The sequence below is a fragment of the Gopherus evgoodei genome, chromosome 4, assembly GCF_007399415.2.
Source record: "Gopherus evgoodei ecotype Sinaloan lineage chromosome 4, rGopEvg1_v1.p, whole genome shotgun sequence".
Lineage (NCBI taxonomy): Eukaryota > Metazoa > Chordata > Testudines > Testudinidae > Gopherus > Gopherus evgoodei.
Window position 1 is genome coordinate 76,808,545 of NC_044325.1, and position 16,545 is coordinate 76,825,089.

Genomic DNA, 16,545 nt, shown 5'->3' on the forward strand with positions numbered 1-16,545 from the left:
CACTTGTCAAACAATTTGTCAAAAGAGCACCCAAGCTCTGAAAAACACACACACACACACACACACACACACACACATTAAAACATTGACATTGCTCAAAAGTTGGTTGAACTGTCAATATACAGCCAGGGATAACTTCCTGCACAACCACCAAATCAAGCTTCACCTTGTCCACAAAGAGAATGGCAAGTCCTGCACTTACAGCAGACCCATGGCTCAGAAAAACCTCTTCTCTCCAACCAGCAAGCTAATCAGTTTGGTTACCTGCATCTGTGTGAATCTCTTGCAAAAATGAAATATCCACCTTTTTCTGGGACGGGTACTCAAAAAGAGCCATATGTTTTTTTAATATCCCTGCACGCGTTCACATTCAGAGAGCCACATACAAAATTGTCCATTAGACCAGTATTCATCAGAAAAAATAAGAAAAAAAGACAGACACAGAAACACGCCGCAAAAAACTCAAACAAAAATTACCAACTTCTCCAATATCCATTAATCCCCAACATTTCCATTGTTCAAAGAGACATGCACTTTGAAAAAAAAATTATGACCAATCTGTACCACTTCTGTTTGTGAAATTCAGATACAGAGAAGCCTCTCACAGTAAACTGAGCAAACAAAAACAGATTAAGGTCAGGAAACCAATTTGTCACCTCTACTCCATGTTTCCCCTTAGTCTCATGCAGAAACCTGCAAACAGCATTGGAGGTTGTAGACAGGCTCGACGGAGGCTCGTCCCTCAGTGGGGCTGTGAGGTATCCCACTGCCTCACACTAGTTCGCTCTGGGCCCAAGCCCTGGGCCAGGGCTGGCCGTCAAACAAACTGGCAGGGGCTTGGGGCCCTTAGGCGAGGGCTGAGCCAACAGTCCAATAGGAGGCCTGGCCCTAGGTCAGGGCAGGGCAGCAAACATACAGTCTGGTGCAAGGGGGAGACTGCCACCCATAAGTGGGGTGGCAGGGGGATGCAGGCCCACCCACTCCACTGCGTCCCAGCCCGGGGCCCTAGCAGCGGCAGGAGACTCGCTGTTGCATCGGTAGGGATCCTGACTGCAATACACTGACATTGGTTCTGGCCCTGCTGCGGCCAGGCCAGTGTTGGCTGCCCCCGGACTACTTCCGGACTCCCCCTCGTAAGGTACCTGGGTTTGGCCAGCATCCTTGGCGGTTCCCAGCACCATCGGTTCCTCCGGGAAACTAGCGAAGGGTAGGCTTGGCTCCTCGGGGTAGCTGGCGAGGGGTAGGTGCGGCTCCTCCTCGGGGTAGCTGGCGAGGGGTAGGCTCGGCTGGCCTGGCCAGTCATCGGGTTGGCCGCGGCTGGCCAGCGTCCCCCAATCCAGAGTGAGGCCACAGGCATCTGGCCTCTCCGGCAGCTTGTCAGTGGGGCTTTTCTACTTCCTGTCCTGCACCATGGCCTCTGGGGGGTGGATGCAGGATCCACTGGCTCCGCCCACATTGGTGCTAGGGGAGGCTCATCCCTCAGCGAGGCTGTGGGGTATCCCACCGCCTCGCTACAGAGGTATATACCTCTTTCAGGGAGTTCAGGACCCACAGAATCTTTTTCATTCCCTACACACAGATTCAGAAGCCCTACCAACCTCAAGGGGGGAATGTCAAAGAGACTGGAGGGAGGGGACTGCTGGGACCAAGGGGACAAAACTTGAGAATTCTCCATGCCCCCAACCAAAGAACCACCATCAACAGTGGGCTTCCCAACTGCACAGAGCAAACTAGCCTGTTTTGCAGTACCCTCAGAAACTGAAGCCTTCTTCACCTTCAGTAGCTGTTTTGTGCTGTGAGGCTTTGCCAGAAAGTCAGAATCCTCAGCCCAGGCCATGGATGCCATAGCAACAGGCTTAGACTGAGAGGCCACTGAGTCAGGAGCCACAGAACAAATAATTCCATCTTCGCAGGTTGTAAAGGGGGGCTAGTTCCCCAGAATCAACATTCCCAGAGACACCTGGAGTCTGTTGGGACTCAGTCTCTGCCACAGCCACCTCATGCTGTGCTTTACTCTCAGAAACGCCCACATTCCCAGGCATGGGGTGAATATTCCCAGGGGCAGCCTGCCTCTTCTCAGAACGTGTCACCCTCTCACAACAAAAACAGGCCATGTTCTCAGTTACAACAAACACTATGTAGTCACTTTCCCCAATCCTATACTTCAGGGAAACTTTTAACACTTCGTAAGCATTGTTTACTATCTCATAAACTGCCTATGAAGGATGAGACACGCTGAACCCCAGGGGCTTTACAGCCCAAAGGAATCCTCCTAGAAGGGCTAGTAATAATCATCATAACTTGCCAGGTCTCTAGATAGTGACTTTAACTGCAGGTGTTGGGAGGGGCACAATAGGGACACACCCACCCCACAGAAAATCCTCTCCACAGCCACCTGCTCAATAAGGCTAAGAGAGGTAACAAACACAATAGTGTTGTTCATGCAAAAAGCAGTTCTCACATATTTAAACCCAGTCACCTTCCCCAGAGCTGGAACATCCTACTCCACAGAAGCAGAGTATGGAAGCAAAATCCACAACCCATGATTATGGGTGAAGCCCTCAGGATCCACAACAATCTGAGGCCTCTGCTCCCTTTGGCTGGCCATGTAAGCCCAGAGGGCAGACAAAAGTCTGCTAAAACAAAATAAGCCCTGAAATTATACCCACAACCACAAAATTAAAACACAAAAAATCAAACCCCACTTGCCCAACAGAAAGAAACAGAGAAAACAGCAAAGCACATCCACTCTCAGGCCTGGTTCGCACTACGCAGTTAAATCGATTTAAACAGCGTTAAATCGATTTAACGCTGTACCCGTCCACACTACAATGCACTTTAAATCGATTTTAAGGGCTCTTAAAATCGATTTCTGTACTCCTCCCCAACGAGAGGAGTAACGCTAAAATCGATATTACTATATCGATTTAGGGTTAGTGTGGACACAAATCGACATTATTGGCCTCATTCTTTTACAGTAGCTACCCACAGTGCACCGCTCCAGAAATCGACGCTAGCCTAGGACCATGGACACACACCGCCGAATTAATGTGCCCTAGTGTGGACGCATAAAATTGACTTTATAATATCGGTATTATAAAACCGGTTTTAGTTAATTCGAAATTATGCTGTAGTGTAGATGTACCCTCAGACATGTTCCCAAACACTTCCACAATCCTCTAAGCAAGTAGTCCAGTGGTTAGGGCACCTATGTGGGAGTTGGGGGACCCTGAATCCAGACCCCCTTCTTCAACCGTCTCTCATTATTTAGCCACAGTGGAATAGCTTAAACGGGAGAGATAGAAGGAGCCCCACGTCAGAATATCCCATAGCTCAGTGATTGCAGTAGGTGGAAAACGTTCAAATTCTTTTGTCCCATCAAGCAGAGGGGCAAATTGAAACTAGGTCTCCCATGTTCCAGATGAGTGCGCTAGCCCCTAGGTTAAAAGTTATAACAGGACACCTCTTCCAGCCAGATTCTGAATGGAACCTCATGAGCTGGGCAGTCTCTGAACATGCCTGCCAGATCCAGTCCTATATGTGACTTATGCCCACAAATGCGTATCTGTCCCAAGTGATGAATCACTCTGGGGCTTCGTTGGGAGATAGGCATCCAGATGTCTAGAGGGGTGCAGCAGTGCACGTGCTCAGAGGTAGAGACATAGGCACCTAGGGAATTTTTACTTTGAAAACGCAGGCCTCTACAGGGTTTGGCAGGAGTTTTGTGGATTTCACTGGAGCCAAAACTGTGATGTAGGTGCCTAAACCTGAGACTTAGGTGCCTAAGGCCACGTCCAGACTAGGAATTAAAATCGATTTTAGATACGCAACTTCAGCTACGAGAATAACGTAGCTGAAGTCGAATTTCTAAAATCGAGGTACTCACCAGTCTGGACGGGGCTCCATCGATGTCCGCGGCTCTCCGTGTCGATTCCGGAACTCCGTTCGGATTGATGGAGTTCCGGAATCGATGTAAGCGCGCTCGGGGATCGATACACCGCGTCCAGACTAGACGCGATATATCGATCCCCGAGCAATCGATTTTAACCCGCCGATGCCGCGGGTTAGTCTGGACGAGGGCTAAGTCTTTTTGCAGATCTAGGCCTATGTTGCCAAAAAGATATTAACAAGCTGAAGACTGTTCAGAGAAGAATAACAAAAATAATCAGGAAACTGGAAGGGATGACTGTCAAAGAACGATAAGAGCTACATATGTCTGTCTTTCCTAAGAGATTAATAAAGAGGAACATGCTAAGAATCAACACATATTTCAAAAGAGAAGAATTATGTAGTCCCTTTTCCTGCCCAGTACAGATGAGGAGTCCTGTTTGTATTAACATACGGTAGAAAGTGATGAGCTGGACAGAGAGCACAGGGTACTTCTAGCCTTCATTAATGAGATGTTGCTGTGCAGCTGCCAAGTTCCTCAGGTCTTGCAGCAGAAGTGAGGCCTAAGAAGGGAGTGAATATTTAAGAGCCTTACAGATATATTGAGGATCAAACTTAGGGCTTGTCTTTATACAAAAGTTGTATCAATTTAATAAAATTGGTTTAGAAACTAATTAGGTTGAATTGGTGCAACCCTCTTATGTGGACACTCTTGAATCAGTATAAACAAATTTGATATTACTTTAAAGGTGCTCTGAAACTGATTTACAAGGGTCCACACAAGGGAATTGCACTGACTGAATAAAGAAGTGTCTAAAATGAGTTAGTTAAACTATGACAACTTCTGTGTGTAGACAAGGCCTAAAACTCATGTCATTTTTTAAATGCTCATTCTCCATCCATACTCCACCTCTTTTTTTTTAACCTTGAGCTCTTAAGAGTAAGGGAACAGCTGCATAAGGGACCTCACACACTTTTCCAAGACAGAGGATCACACTTTCTGCTTAAACATACTTACCCCAATAGCCTCTACATGTGCTGGTGTGAAACAAACTTACATTCCCTGCTGTTCACCATGTAAGGACTTGCAGGATCAAGAGGTGTGATACACAGGTATATAACTAGGAAAAATGGCATGAAATTAAGAAAGGGAAAAATTTGGCTGAATCTCTGGAAAATCTTCCTGACAATGTGATGTAGGATGCTGTAGACTGGTCTCCCAGGAGAACTTGTGGGAGCCCCATCACTTGGGACTATTAAACTAGACTGGGAGAAAATACTAGAAATGTGTCTTGGGGAACATTCCTGCCTTGGCTCCTGGGAGATGGATTGGATGATCTCATAGATATTTTTTTTAATCTCTTGTTCTTTGCTCAATATTTTCAGCCCAGCCTATCATTTAGATATTAAGATGATAGGTAGTTTACAAATAACTAGGTGTTCAGCTCTGTGTAGGCCCAGGTAAGGAGCAGTGCAGAATTATTTCATCCCATCGTGACTTCCAAGAGGCAAAGCAGCTTTAGCAGATTAGAAAATCTGGTGATATGTGTTTGTACAGTGCCTAGCACAATGAGGCTCTGATCAGACTGGAGCTTTTGGACACTACCATAAATAATAATAATATTAGACTGCCTCCTCTCAGGCAATACTAGCTCATATTAGAGAATTCTATTGCAACCCAGCACACCTCAAGTATTCCCAGTCTAATCAAATGCATCAATCCCACCTAAGATATCTCTGACTTTAAACACATTTTTGGGGGATAATGGAATTCCATTTTATTCAAGTGTAGGCAAAGTGATAATATTGTATATTTTTGTTCCAATACTGACAGAAGAAATTGTTTGATTCTTTTTAAAGAATTAAACCACCACCTTCTTCATATATGAATCAGAGACTCAGTATACAGCTTGGCCTCCTAGGGAGTTCCCCCAACAAACAGCTCACACTAGCCAGCCAAAAGCAGACATAGTGACCTAGGAAACCAAAAATCAGCAAAAATCTCTGCTGTTTCTGCAGCTGCCTATGGTGAAAAGGAGCCATCTCAATGCCAGAAGGAGATAATCCGCTGACAGCCGGTTATGCTAGTAAAGATGAATAAACAGAAGCTATTTGATCCCCTCCAAGGACTCCACAGTAGAGAGGGAGTGATGCGCAACAGTTCCTATCCCTAAGCTCTTTACAGATAGTAGGGAAACATTTGTTTCTTGGGAATAATTAATTTTTTTCCAGTTATGGTCAAAAATAGAATTGAGAAGGAGGGGGTAGTGATATTGTGGCACTCTGAAAACTTTTCCCTACTATGTATGGTAGTTATTTTATCTCCATGCAGGCAAACAGAGTTTAGGGGGTTTTGATTTATCCATCAGGGCTAATATTTCTACCAAAGACTTATCTCTCTGTCAGGAAGGAACTCCCCAAAGATTTTTTAACTCTTGAATGAATGTCCCTGAAATACCCATTGATATAATTACTGCCTGACCCACTCTTGTCATGCTAGATTCTGCTTTCTGCTGTAACTGTGGAAGAAAGGCATGTATCTTGTGCAGACACTATGTGACAATCTCCACCTTTACAAGAGAAAAAGTTATGTGCCTAGGAATTTAAAAATTATATATTTATCAAATCATAATATTATGTAACCTTTATCACTATAATTTTATGATTGTTTTAACTTGTTTTGTTTTGTCTCAGGAATGCTATTTTATTGCATATTTCCATCTGCCCAAACCTACATTCCTGTTGAAGGAATGTGACATCTGCTTGTTTTCATTACCTAGGGTCACATGTTCAAGATAATAAAGCGTATTTGCAGAGGGGTAACTTCTCATTCATTTTTAATAGCTGGTATAGCAAATTAGACTGGCTCCTATTTCTCTCTGTAATTGTCCCTTTCATTTTGTGTACTCTCGATAATTATATTTTAGCAATACTTAGCACTTTTATATATTTTACATAGACTCATATACTCATAGACTTTAAGGTCAAAAGGGACCATCATGATCATCTAGTCTGACCTCTTGCACATTGCTGGCCACAGAACCTTACCCACCCATTCCTGTAATACATCCTTAATCTCTGTCTGAGTTATTGAAGTCCTCAAATCATGATTTAAAGACTTAAAGTTACAGACACACATTTCATGCTCACAGCTGGCAGCTCCAGAACCTGCCAGTAGCTACTAATTCCCCCTCCTGCTCCTTTATGAAGCAATGCTCTAGTTGAGGCTGATAGTTTAATTCCTCCTTGTTTCCAGATTCTTTGCAATGAAGAGCTTGGATACTCAGGTTGGCATAAAAGGAGATGCAAATCAGGATGATCTAGCACCAACAACAAGATAGCTCTTTGCAAAACACCAGCAAGTGCTCCACGGGGCACCAATGGTTTCAGAGATCAGAACTTGGGAACTTCTGTCATAAAGCAATCAACATTTTCTGATGCAGCTTGTCCCTTAATTCCAGGAAATATTGTTTTGGAGACTGGAAGTATGTTGACATCAATTGAGTTTGTAAGAGTTAATGGGTAACAAATTATGCAAGGCCTTCAAACAGCACTATCCTTATTTCTTAGTATGAGTTATTACTTTTTAATAAAAAAGTTGTCTTCCATTTCCATAAATATAAAGAGAATATTAGTGCAGTGTTGTATACTTTTAATTTTCGTGAGGTATAGATACCATGTAACTAGGGAGTCATAGATTGAAGCCAATTATATAGTGTAGGCAAATATAAACAGAGTAGAAACTTCTTATGCTGAATAAAAAAAACAACCCAACTTCACTACTGACCAAATCTTACTCAATTTACTCATGGAAATAGTCTGATTGAGTTCACTCATGAATAAGGTGAGCAGGATTTAGCTGTATAACTGGAAATGGAGTTTGCACTTTGCAGTGTATTGAAATAATTTGAGACCTTCATTCTATTCACTGCAGTATATCCAAAGTAATGAACAGTGGATCTAACAGAATCAAATCTGAGTGCCTTACAACATTTTGGAAGAAACAGATTTCTTAGTTCCTTTCCACTCTCTAGTCAGCGGCAATTTGTTTTTGGTTGGGAAAGCTAGATGCAAGAGGTTAATAAATGTGTTAACAATACCTTTACATCTTTTTCAGTTGCAAAACATGGATATGTCTACATTACTATTATTATTATTTCTGAACACCCAAAAACATGCTCAGGCAACCTTAACTGTGGCATTTACTATCTACTGTGTGATTGACTTTGCAATCTTAATAACATTCTTATAATATAGGCTTTTAATGGAATATAGTAAAAATAAATGATAAATGAAATTATATGGGTTTAGTCATACTTATATATACACATATATTATGACTATGCCCATATTATTTTACAGTGCAGTTTTACTATGAGAGAAACTTGACTAAGTAAAAAGACACATTCTTACTTAATGGATTTACTCCCTATATGTATTTAGTTATATCGTCTTTTCTCTGACATCCCTGATTTCCACTTTGCTTCTTTCCAGTCTGTCCCAAATGCAATTACTAAAATTATCTTCTTCACACATATATCAGACCATGTTACGCCTCTCCACTGGACTGACCACCCCTCCTCCCGAATGGATTATATTTAAACTTCAAGGACCTGCACAGTAGTGTCCCATTTTACATCTTAGATTTTGTTTATCATGTTTCCCATAACTTCTGTCATTTAATCAGTTAAGTTAACGTCATTGCACCTTTGGTTTCCTTCTCACATTTCCTGTCTCTGCCCATCTTCTGTGCTGATTCTTGTTAATGGAATGACCTTCCAATCCCCGATACCAAGGTAATGGATGACGTATAAAAATTTTAATTTGACATACTTCTTCCATGAGGCTTTCATACACTAAACTGCATCACCTTTCTTCTTGCCCAAACATTCAGAGAAGGAGAGATACAGATTGAGATAAAATTAATGGCGAAGGTTTTCAAAACTGGGAGCCTGGACTTAGGCTCTGAAGACCATAGTTAGGCACTTACATAAAAGTGGCCTGATTTTTAGTTGCTCAATACATTTGAAAATCAAGCCACTTAGTCAGGCATCCAGTTGTAGAATTTAGGAGCCTTACTTTAGGCATACGTTTTTTGAAACTTCGGTCAACATTAATATTTAAAGTAGTTAAAAATACTAAATTATCATCATCCTCTGAATTTTCCAGTGCATCTTGTTTTCTCTGTATCTTTTTTTTTAATTGTAAGTTCCCTAAGGCAGGGTTTGTGTTTTTATTTGCATTTTGTATAGTGCCAAGCATATTGCCAGTGCTTAACAAATGGAATGGTAATAGAATGTGCTGCACTGTCTGTTGGTGTTCTTTCCTGTGTATGTATTTTATTGTTTGTAGACAATGGGGTAATTTTCCTATGTGTGTTGTTTACCTGTTGATATATCTATTTCTATTGTTTGTTTGTTGAGATGGTTATCTGCCTGCGTACAGAATATGACCGTAAGTGACATGTGTCTTTGGTTTACTGATGTGGCCTTCTGCTTGTTTATGTGGCTTATAATGTGCTGATGTGATCTTGTATAAAAGATGTCATTTTCACTTTTGTGAGCTCTTTCAAAACTCATGAAATGATTTTATTTGTAATCATTGCATTTCCCTTGCTCTCTCTCTCTCTCACCCCTGCTGAATTTTTTAAATGTAGAAGAGAGAGATCAAATCAGTCTATTGATAGGATCTGGAAGAATGCTGGTTGCAGGATATGGGATGCACCATGATCATCAATTAGCCTCCCTACTACCAGTGGCAACATGTAGTGTGATAACTAATGCTAAAAAATTAGTTGGTCTGATATTTTGTTGTTTAATAAACACTAAAATTGGGTGTTGGATGCCCCCTTTCTCCACATAGTGGCAATTGTTCATATGGTTTATTTCATACCTTAGGCTTAAAAAGTGAATAGTTTTTCACTGAAATATTTCAAATCTTGGCAAATAGGCTACATTTAATTGTAATTGTAAACAGTGTATGGGGTTGTATGCAGGCTTATCCAGCATAGCCTAAGAGCCCTAGACAGTGCCTCCCTTATGATTGCTCAGATCTTCCTAAAAATATTATCTTGATTACTAAGGGCAGAAGACACTGCCTATATCTTGTTAGTCCTTTGCTATTTGTTGGAAGGTACTCGAACCCCCATGCTATGTCTGTGTATTTCCATATGTATTGAGGATTAATTTATCTGGTGAAAGATATTCCCTAGTGACCCAGAAGTTGCAGACCTGATACAGAATTACTGGGTGAAATTCTATGGCCTGTGTCATGCAGGTCAGACTAGATTAACGTAATGGTCCCTTCTGGCCTTAATATCTAACACTTTGTTAGTAAATATTATCCTAGAATATTCAGCCAATTTCATTGCTTCACTAAGCATTCCAACACCTCCTGTAGGAAAATAAATGGTACCTATTGTAACTGAACTACTAACAGATTGAGAGCAGGGCTTCTGAGAGGCTTTCTCAGAAAAATCTGCAAGACACGGTTTAGGGTGAGAAACCTTGTGGAATTTTCTTAAAATCATTTATTTAAGGTTGAGATATCCCTCCTGCAGAAATGGCCCACATATCCCATGGGTCTGCCCAGATACCGTGAATCCACATGCACAGGCACATTATTCCATTCGATTTGCACTGGTAGGACTTCCTCTACTTGCCACTACCCCTGCAAGGGGAGGGACAAACCAAAGGTAGCTCAGCCTCAGGTTGCATTACCTTTTTAGCAAGAATACTATACCCTTAGTTGCCAGGGAATACCTCCTGGCGCTGCTCTGATCCACAGAAGCCCTCTTTGTCACACATAGATCCTCAGAAACACCAGGATATGAGTGCAGTGGTGGTGGATAACCCGCTCTCTGACTGGGAAGGGGAAGATTTGTATGCAAAGGCAACCCTTTGCATGAATCCTTGTGAGATAATCTCACACACAAAATATAGAGATGGAAAAGTCTAGATGTTCCCACACGTTTTGTCTTGTGAATGCTGCCCTTCCCACTCATGGTTATGTAGACTATGTCCCCCCACATGCATAATCACATAATATACCTGTCAGCTGATATAGAAAAATTACATTTGGAGAGTGTTTAATGTAGTCTAGCTTACTTTGATGCAGTTTAGCCACTGGAAATTTGGAGGAAAGTGTCACATGATCAGCGAGCTCTCCAGAGACTAAAAGCTAGTTCTTCACAGTCCGCAGTTTGGGAACCTCTATTGTCAACTCCTTTAATGAGGTTCATTGCAAGATTGCTCTCTACGGTATACTAAATAGTGCTTTCGCCAATCTTTCTTTAAATGTCCCAAGCATCAGCTCCATGCCATTATTACCTAGGAAGAGGGAGGGAGAGTAACAGTGGCATGAGATCATGTAATTTTTATAATTTTTTAAAAGTAAATGTTGATAAGTTGATTTTCAGTGATACTTCCATATTAACGTTTCATCTTCTTAATGGTGATGTTGCCTTCCAATTTTCTTGGTTTCTGCCAAACTGATAGGAAGACACTTAAATATGAAAAGCAATGTCATTGGGACCAGTTGTTCATATATATTTTGAGCCAAACTTCAGTGAGATCAAAGATAATCTTTTCTTTGACTTCCATGGGCTTTACGTCAGGCCCATATATTGCAGAGGTTTTAGGAAATATAGTTGGAAGGGAATTTGACTGATTACATTATATCTTTGACATTTACCAGAGAAAGTATAGTATCTGTATGGACTGAAATTTGCATTTTAACAAACATCAACAACACCTTCCTTTGGTGTGTGTGTGTGTGGGAATATTCTCTTGTACACTAATTGAGAAAACAGCCACCAAGTGTTCTTTTACAGTTTCAGATCAATGCTTTCTGGGGTGACTATGCTGCCACTGCAAAGGAGACACACCAGGTACATGTATGTGGACACAATATTCCATAATAATCAGTTTGTTTAAAACCTTGTCTGGATACCTGGGGGTGTAATCAGCTCTTACCATGTGCATGAAGCCACGATTAGTGCTCCTGGGAATCATACTCAGACATCCATGACAGATTCTACCGTTTATAGTTTAATTTACACATCTAGTTATGAGGTTGATGAGATCATTTTAATTTTTAAATCACAGATTTAAAAGCAGGAATGACATTGCAAATTCTTAATACACTCAGTTGCACTTCTGATAATCAGTATCTGTGGATTACCTGTTCCTCTTCATTCCCTTTGGCATTGGCCACTGTCGAATGACAGGATACTTGGCTAGATGGACCATTGGTCTGACTCAATATGGCCGTTCTGATGTTCTATGTTTAGAAGGTTGGAGTTATGAGTGTAGAATGGTCACATAGTCCGTGTGAGGAGATCCTATTAAGGAGATGAAAGTCATTATTTCTAGATATTTATTAAGGTTTGAATATGTATGACTTCTGTGCCTCACAAGATTTATATTCTGCCTATGGGTAATTTTCAAGTACATGTAAATGTTCTTTGGTGGACTTTGTCCAATTTTCTTAATTTACAAGGATAAACTAATTACTAAAATCTCATCCATTTCTACACAATATAACTTATTCGAACTGCATATAACAGATTAAACCCACTAACCATATATTTTACCATCACTAGATTTTTTTAATTCACAAAAAATAGATGAAATGTAGTGCCCTTCATACAGAGTTCGAAAGAGAACCAAACACAAGAGTCAAAATGAGCCCAAGCCTATTTTTAGAGTACACTGACTCACCTTTTTACCAAAGCTTTCCCACAATAACTGAAGATAGGAATTAAGTATACACATTAACTAAAGACACTTGCTCTGATCTACAGGGTCTGAACACCAACAACTTGTGCTGATGTCAATGCAAGTCACTGAGCGTTAGTGCTACAGCTATGCCACTGTAGCACCATAGTGTAGACACTTGTGACAGCGATTGAAGAAGTTTTTCAGTTCCTGTACTTAATCCACTGCTCCCAGAGGCAGTAGCTAGGTTGACAGAATTCTTCCACTGATCTAGCAGTGTCTATACTGGGGCTTAGGTCACCTTAACTGCATCTCTGATGGGTGTGAATTCTTTATACCCCTGAGCAACACACCCAGGTTGACCTAAGTTTTAGATGTAGATCAGACATTATGCCCCTTTAAAAGTCCCAGGCCAGGCCAAGTAAATTGAGGTAGCTGAACTTAAGAGAGGTTAAGAGCAGGCTCCAATATGGTCAACCCATCTGAATATTAAGTGCTGTATTTGTTTGTTATAGATAGCATAAACTGAAGAGGGAAGTGTATAAAGTAAAATACAAATATTTCTTTAAAATGGATAGAGTTTAATAAACATATTATATATTATTTAACATATATGTTCCAGTCACTATACAATAATCTAGGTCATATGCTGCAATGGCTATCAAGACTTTTGTGGCAGTCACAAGCATTTGGCTTCACCTGTTAATTCTCAAGACATCCAAGCAATGCCAATATTGTATCCACTGTAACCCCCCCCCCCAAAACAACATAGCTTAGTATGTTCTTCTATGTCTTAATCTTTTAGTATTGCCAACCCCAAGCATTCAAAAATCACGTCAAGACCCCCAAAATCACATAGTTATTTTAAAAAATTGGGGGTCTTTTTATTTGCCTATTGTTTGAGCCTTTAGGTTAAGGTGTTCAAACTTGTATCCACAACCCCACAGGCTAGAAACATACTTAAAAATAAACAGAAGCTGATATTCTCTCATCATCACATGACTCGAGAAGTGAGGGCTTTAAGAAATGTTGGGAGATTCATGATTAAATCATGAGTTGACAACACCAGAAACTGACTGAAAAGCACTGGAAAATTAGCAGTTAATTAAATAAACAATACCACGGTAGCCCAGTTTTTTTAGACGGTTCTTATAGTAAGCATTCTGGTAAATCCCCACTCACTTTGAACACATAAGAATTCTCTAGATGATAAAATTGTATATTACTACCCAATTACAATGAGTCCCTGAGTTACTCATCATGACTGCTTTATGGATTTAGTTTCACAACATAATAATGAATTCATCCTGGCTTCCTGAAATATCTGTAGAGATTATACACACACTTACTTTTTTCACAAATTGTGACAATGTTAAATAAATAAGATAACATGATCACTGCTTAAAAAATAAAATCACTTTTGAATTACACTAAAAATTGACTTTCTGTAAACATTTCTGAGAATCCTGTAGTGTTTAGCAAATGAAGAGTCCCACTCTTCAGCAATGATGACTTAGATGGGCAAAGTAAGGCCCAAATGTTTTTGAGAAACACATGATAGTTTTACAGTCCACAGATACATGTGAGAAGGGTATGTGTTATCTGTGTTAATATATTATAAATTATAAGCATAAAGACTAATACTTTACAAGCACATTATTATTTGTATTCTTGTGACACCTAAGAGACCTAGTAATGGATCTGGGCCCTATTGTGCTAGGTACTGTACAAACACAGAACAAAAAGATTTTCCCTGTCCCCCTTCAGACTTATTTTAAATATATACATTCAATGCTTTGGATGTATAAACAAAATTACATATCTTTATATTTTGATTATATTGCTATTAAAAACCCTCATTTCCCAAATTCCCTCATTTGTCTCTCGCATATAACTCTTATTGCAACAACAGTAATAGAAATAACTTTGCCTGTTTTGATTCCTCCTGAAATTTTAGCTTTCCACTATTTTTGAAAAATAGTTTATAGATCACTGTTGTTTTCTGTTACTCAGTAAAGCATGAAACCAAATGGCAGCATCACTCAGAAATAATAGAAAATAAATAAATAACTTAGAAAAGCAAAAGCAAGTGCATTAAGGGGAAAGAGAAGAGCAGCAGTGAAGAAGCAATGAAATCCTCCCTGCATTCTAAGAAAATGTCTGTACTAATTCTAAAAATAATATGGCAAAGAGCTGGCAGTTTGTTGTGGATGGAGGGTGGTTGCTCCTGGGAGGTTATAATTTGCTTTGGGAATAAGGATGTATGAATTTGTCCCCTCTTCCTCCTGCCTTGGTGCATTATCAAAGAGCCCCTTGAATTGGGATGAGAATGCTGGTGTTTCTCCTTCTCTTCTTTTCCCCTGATGCATCAGCTTCCTGTGCAGAGCCCTTTGCACTGGGGGTGATTATTCTTGTGTTTCTCCTGCTACCCTGTTGCATCAACTTCCTGTGCAAAGCCCCAAGCATTGGGGTGATGATTGTGTTTTTTCCTGTTGCCCTTATATATCGGTTTCCTATGCAAAATCCTTTACAGTAGGGTAAAGATGCTTGTGTTGCTGCTGCCTTAGTGCATGAACTGCCTGTGTAAAATCCCCTTGCATTGGAGTGAGCATTTATGTTTCTCCTCCTGCCATGGTGCATCAACTTCCTGTGTAGAATCCCTTGCATTGGGGGTAAGGATGCTTGTGCTTCTGCTAGTGCCCTGGTACATCAGCTTCCTGTGCAGAATCCTTTGCATTGGGGTGAGGATACTTATGTTTCTCCCCTTGTCTTGGTGCATCGGCTTTCCTACGCAGAGCCCCTTGCGCATTGGGGTGAGGATGTTTGTGCTGCTCTCCTGCTGCTGCTGCTGCTGCTGCCTGCCCCGGTGCATGCTGCCTCCCTCCCCCGCTGCTGCTCCACTAGAGTTTGCTGCCCTACTTCACTCTACTTTAGTTTCACTCACTTTACATCCGGGTTTTTTCCCTAGGCAATGGGAGCCGTAGCACAGCCCGTTCCTTAGGCAAAGGGAAATAAATTCGCCGCACCAACACGTAAAGTAGTCCCCTCAGCAGGAGCCAGCGAACCTTCCCTGCCCCCCCCCCAGCGGAGGCCGGCGACCGCTCCTTCTTCACTCCCAGGCAGGCGGCGTGGGGTCCAGAGAAGGGGGCGCCCGCTTCCCCCCAATCTCTGTTTCCTCCCCCGTCTCTTCCGCCTCCTCCCCTTCCCCGCTTCAGAGCCGGAGTAGCTGTGAGAGAGTGTGTCGGGCGCGCGCAGCGGTAGCTCGGGCGCGCGCCCCAGGCAGGCAGGGAGGCCGGCGGCGGAGTGATCCCGGCGAGCGGGTGCTGCGGCCGGGCCGGGTGAATGGGATTGAAGAAGAGTTCAGCTTCTCGGCTTGTTTTTGTGTCATAGTTTCTCTTCTCCTGCGCCTCTTCTGCTTCGTTCCTTTCTTCCCGTCCGCCCCCTGCTCCCCCCTGCAGGAGGAGCCCCCTGGGGAGAGGGGGAAGGAAAAGGACCTCCCAGAGGAGAGAGAGAAGAGGAGGAGGAGAAGGGAGCAACCTACCATCTTCCACTCCCAGCTTAGATTAAAGAAAGTGAGAGGAGGAGAGAGAGGAGCCCAGAAGAGGGGGACAGGGAGGCCCAGAGGAGCCGCAGCACCTTCCCCCTATGAAGAAGAGCCCTCCCCCTCAGAGAGAGGTCCTGCCAGGGGGACCCCAGCCAGCCACCAGCAGCAGCACCACCACCACCAGCAGGGTGTAGTATCCCACCTTTTGGATTCTCCTCCTCCTCCCTATTCTCTCCTTCTGCTCTTTTCTATGAGTAGCTCTATCCCTCGCCTCCCCCGTGCTTTTCTGTCTGTGTCTCAGGGAGTTGGTTGGGGGAGGGTGGAGGAGAATAGCTGGGGTGTGGAGGGGGGAGGAGCAGTCTACATAGGACGCTTCAGCCAACTTGGAGCAGCTAA

The 16,545-nt window shown here is 42.1% G+C and overlaps 1 protein-coding gene and 1 long non-coding RNA gene across 6 annotated transcripts in view; one reads left to right on the forward strand and one right to left on the reverse strand.

Annotated features, from left to right (window-relative positions):
- Positions 1–11,073: 11,073 nt before the first annotated feature.
- Positions 11,074–15,748, reverse strand: LOC115650266. Its single transcript, XR_004000045.1, has 3 exons — positions 15,550–15,748; positions 12,070–12,229; positions 11,074–11,216 (listed from the first exon to the last, which is right to left on the reverse strand). It is a non-coding gene; the product is annotated as an uncharacterized LOC115650266 (long non-coding RNA).
- Positions 15,749–16,129: 381 nt separating this feature from the next.
- Positions 16,130–16,545, forward strand: part of PHF21A (PHD finger protein 21A) — a 304,777-nt gene continuing 304,361 nt past the window's right edge. For 4 of the 5 annotated variants that reach the window (XM_030559955.1, XM_030559954.1, XM_030559957.1 and 1 more), the window contains exon 1: positions 16,130–16,337. The gene's annotated coding sequence lies outside the window, so the exon portion shown is untranslated. The remainder of the gene's footprint in view (positions 16,338–16,545) is intronic. The other variant, XM_030559947.1, reaches the window with a different exon arrangement.